Source organism: Manacus vitellinus, unplaced genomic scaffold (assembly GCF_001715985.3).
Source record: "Manacus vitellinus isolate BGI_N305 unplaced genomic scaffold, ASM171598v3 scaffold_47_pilon, whole genome shotgun sequence".
Classification (NCBI taxonomy): Eukaryota; Metazoa; Chordata; class Aves; order Passeriformes; family Pipridae; genus Manacus; species Manacus vitellinus.
Window position 1 is genome coordinate 1,713,001 of NW_021940585.1, and position 4,800 is coordinate 1,717,800.

Sequence of the window (4,800 nt, forward strand, 5' to 3'; positions counted from 1 at the left end):
CCCCCCTCGGCAGCCCCTGTGCCCCCGGCGTCCAGCGCTCCGGCTCTGAGGTGAGTGACCCGCAAAAGCCGGACCCGCGGCTCCGCTCGGGGCAACTTCGGCATCTCCTCCACCGGCCCGGGGGGCTCGGGCTGGCGCGGGGGTTCTCCGCTCTCCGGAGGGGGTGTCCGGGAAATACTTCAAGGCTTAAAAGCAGCTTTTTTGCAAGCGAAGCGTGGTCTAGGGAAACCGAAAATTGCATCTGCCGGGGCAGGTTTGGCGGCACGCACATCTGGAAGGTGTTCCTGCAGCAGCTGTGGATAAGCTTAAAGCCCGAAAAACATCCTTAGCGAGAGCAGCTTAATCTTAGGGGAAATGCAAGTGTTCTTATTCTTTTTATCCAGGTATAAGGGAACTTAGTTTTATTTGCATTTTACAGCAGTTACACCTATATGAAAATTCTTTCCTGGCTTTGTTCTGAATATTAAGGATTTCTTATTTGCCTTTTTTTTTCTTTTTTCTGTGATAATTCTACTCTGGATAAAAACTCCTTTCTTCCTTTACTAATATAAATACATAGGAATTCTGTTAAGTCAAAGCATGACTGGCCCAAGGCAGAATCCTTTTAGCTGCAGACAGAGCAGTACTTCACCAAAGACCGTGTATCCTCTAGGATGTCCACTTGGAAAAGCTCACGACCTCCCTGCTGCCTGCCTGTAGTGACAGGATGGAGCTGACAATGTTTATTGATTTATAGAGGGTGATAACACTCTTTTAGCTGAGACAGAGATGAAAACAGGGACCCCAGTCAGGGAGACAGAAGAAATTTGTGTGCTGAGAACAAGAAGTATTTGTGCTTTGGTTCTTTCTTCACTTTAAATTCTCCTTATATGCTCAAGAAGTTTTAGAAAAACACCAAAAGTGAGCGTGCTTGTCAGGCTGGTTTTCCAAGTTGTCACAGCTTGGAAGTTGCATTGTAACTGTTGGACAGATAATTTATGGATGTTTTCGTGCATTAAAGTGTCACAATAAAGTTTTTTGGGCACTTTTTTTGCTAAGCCAAACTGAAAGGTGACAATTATCTGCAACAAGATAGAGAGGGAGCTGATTTGTCTGCACGTTCCAGCTCTTGGCACTTTTCGGAGCTGGTTCAAATATTATGGAAAACAGGCTTTTAAAATCCCCCTGACAACTGCCATTTCAGGCATTTATCTGAAACTATGAGGGCTACAATATTTTCTGCACTTTCCCAAAGAGATTGCAGTGATGGAATGAAGAATTAAATATACTGGAGCGTTCTCAAGTATGATAAGAAAGACTTGGCCTTTAAATATATTAATAATCATCCATATGAATCATTTTTAAACAAATCTCAGCCAGATCTGGAGAGGAGCCCCCAACACATCTGGGCAGTGGAGTAACAGTGATTTCACATCTTGATCAATCCCAGCCACTCACCCTGAAGGGATCTGTCACTCACAACAAGGTGGGAAAGAAAGTAACCGTGGCTTTCTTTTTCTCATCCCCATAGCAGTGACCCTTTTCTCCATGAAAACCTGAAATTATCTTTTAGATTTCTTCATTTAAGTTCACGGGAGAATTATAACTAGCACGAGCATCGTTTTATCCCGTATGCTAAATGAACAATTACTCCATAGAATAACTGGGCAGTCCATGAAATCGCCATAAGATATTAATTTAAAAAGTCAGATTAGAAAAATACCTAAAATATGTATTCACATTAGCATTTTCAAGTGCAAACTGTGTGCCTTTAATGGGATGCCTAGAACAAGGGTCAAGTAGAACACATTAAAAACTAGATTATTTGAATCAAATGAATAGATCCCATAAATTCCCCTACTGTTCCATGGTTTTGGCCATATAAAAATGCTCATTTAAATACAAATTCTATTAATTTTTTTTGTTGTTGTTTCCATACAGCATGCTTGTAGGACTAACAGAATATCGAACACATATTAATTAGCATTAACTGAATTAAATTAAAGGCAAGCGGAAAAAATACTGGTGATTTAAAGAAGTTAACAGAAATCTGTGATTTTTTTCAGTGTACATTTTAAGAACAAACTCTGCTGACAAAAAAAAAAAAAAAAAAAAAAGGTTAAAAAAAATTCATGGTTTCATTCCAAAAGATTCTAAATAATGCTCTAACAGCAAAAGCCAGTGCTGGATTGGTGGGGTTAGAAATATTTGTCAATCCCAAATGTGAGGCCACTAAAAGCCGGTGAAACTCAACCCCTTCCAGACCAGCCACAGCAACGGTGACCTCTGCCGGCAGCTGCCCCCCGGGAACCAGGGATTTAGGGCCTTATTCAGCAAGTGACCACGAAACAAAGCATTTATTAAATCAGATTATACACTCAGAGCAATGCGGGGTAACACCTCTTCCCACCAAACTTGTCTCATGGTACAGAAACTTGCCTTGGGGGAACGGAGCTGGGAAGGGTCTGGAGCAGCAGGAGCAGCTGAGGGAGCTGGGGGGGCTCAGCCTGGAGAAAAGGAGGCTCAGGGGGGACCTTCTGGTTCTCTCCAACTCCTTGACAGGAGGGGGGAGCCGGGGGGGGTCGGGCTCTGCTCCCAGGGAACAAGGGACAGGAGGAGAGGGAACGGCCTCAAGTTGCACCAGGGGAGGTTTAGGTTGGGTATTATGGAAAATTTCTTCCCTGAAAGGGTGGTCAGGCGCTGTCACAGGCTGCCCAGGGCAGTGGTGGAGTCACCATCCCTGCAAGAGTTGAAAAAATGCTTAGATGTGGCACTTGGGGACATGGCTGAGTGGTGACCGCGGCGGCGCTGGTTAATGGTTGAACTCGATGATCTTAGAGGCCTTTTCCAACCAAAATGATTCCATGATTCTTTGTAAACAAGAGGCACATGTAGCAGTGCTGCTATAACTGTGTTCCTGCCTCAGCCAGAAGGAAGTTCTCCCTGGGCTGGGTCTGCCCTGAGCCCGGTCACAGGGGCCAAAGTATTTAAGAACATTTCTCCAACCAAAGCATCTCTCCCACTCGGGGACAGATGTCCTGTGGGATGTGTGTGGCTTGTTCTCCTGACACAATGCCCTTTGTGCACTCTGTGGAATTCATTAAATATTTGTGTGTGTGTGTGTGTGTGTGCATTTATACCAAAAATTCTGTGGTCAAGCAAAGCAAGATCATTTTTTGCTGTTGCCAAGAGAGCGTAGTATCAATTACTGTCAGTTATGGGCACTCTTGCCTGCCCAGTTCCACTAATACTAAAGCCATGGAATTTGGGGGAAAGAAAATCTCAGACCCTCAATATTAACTCATCCTGTCCCCAAATCCTGGACACTGCTTGCAGCTCTGGCCATCAGTTACACGGATAAAAGGATAAAGCAAAGCAAGAAAAGGTGCAGGATGATGAAAGCCTGGAACATTTTCTGTATTCAGAGAAACTACAGAGATTATGATTTCTAAGTCTGGAAAAGAGATGGCTGAGGAGGGGTGTAAGGGAGATATTTATAGTCATAGTTGTCCTTAAAGGAAAGTTGTCCTTGTTTAGAGGAAATGGCTGTTGTCTCCCAGTTCAAAAATCAAGGAGTGGGAAGTAAAACAGGCAGGTGGCAAGCTCAGGGCAAACAAAAGAAGGTGGTTCCTCTCTCCAGGCGTATCCCTGGAATCCCTTTCCATGGGATATTGTAGGTCACAGGGTTCAGGAAGCAACCAGACATTCTGAAAGCAGAGATGCTGCCTGTGGTTCCATAAATCCAAAATGATTGCTGAGTGGGAGAGCACTCCAAGGAGATGATCCCCATGTGGTTGCCCTGTTCATGCACCACTCCCCACAATCATCAGCTGCTGCAGGAGGCAGAATTACTGACCTGGATGCCCTTCTGTTCTAGAAACTTCTCCTCAGTGCTTTACTCAGAGCAAATACTTGACCTACCCTGGAAAAAAAGAGGTGACTGTGTAATATTTACTGTGGGTGGCCAGTTCTCTGATAAAAAGAAGGGCAATTCTGGTAAAATAGCATCCTTCATTTTGATTTTTTGCTCAGGAATCAGGTGTAGGCCAGTGTTCATGGAAGTTACCACTACAGAAAGACATTAATGCTGAGATTTACAGCTCCTCAGGTAATTCAGTGTCTAAACAGATTATGACTGAGGAAGGCCTGGGAAAATACAAATCTGGTGGATCTTGTGGAATTTGCTGAAATATAGTGCAAATGTGGAAGTACAAATTTATCTCATATCTTTGTGGTCTTTCTGTGGAGTAGACACCTTCTTTGAATCTCATTACTGGACTGAAATATTTTCCAGCAGCTCTAATTGACAATATTATACATAAATCTTAAGTAAAAAGCAGCAGGGAAATGCATCATTAATTACATTGACAATGCATGTAGGAATCAGGCCCTACAAACACACACATGCATGAGATTTCTGTGGCACATTATCTAAATCCAAAACTCAAATGACTGCATGAGGTAGTTTGAAACAACATTTAATGGCTTTATTGCCAGGCTTCTGTAGCATCCTTTGAATTCCCCCAGGCCACTGTTCAGTGAATGAAACACCTCTGAATTTTCCTTATCTTGGAGGAAGTGGGGTTTTTTCCTTTCTTCTCTTCTCTCTTCTTCTTTTTTTCCCTGGCTCTTGCATTTACGACAGTGCTTTGAGATTTTATGGCACAGTAGTTGGCACTGTCAGATGGCCCAAATCAAGACTCACATTATCTGTTGTTGGGATCAGTTTTATCACATAGAATCCCAGAATGGTTTGAGTGGGAAAAGACCTTAAAACTCATCCAGTCCCACCCCCTGCCATGGGCAGGGACACCTTCCCCT

At 43.6% G+C, this 4,800-nt stretch overlaps 1 protein-coding gene across 1 annotated transcript in view; it reads left to right on the forward strand.

Moving 5' to 3' along the window:
* The first annotated feature begins 10 nt into the window (after positions 1-10).
* NGF (nerve growth factor) overlaps positions 11-4,800 on the forward strand; it is a 29,489-nt gene continuing 24,699 nt past the window's right edge. Inside the window, exon 1 of the mRNA XM_018079687.2 lies at positions 11-50. The gene's annotated coding sequence lies outside the window, so the exon portion shown is untranslated. The remainder of the gene's footprint in view (positions 51-4,800) is intronic.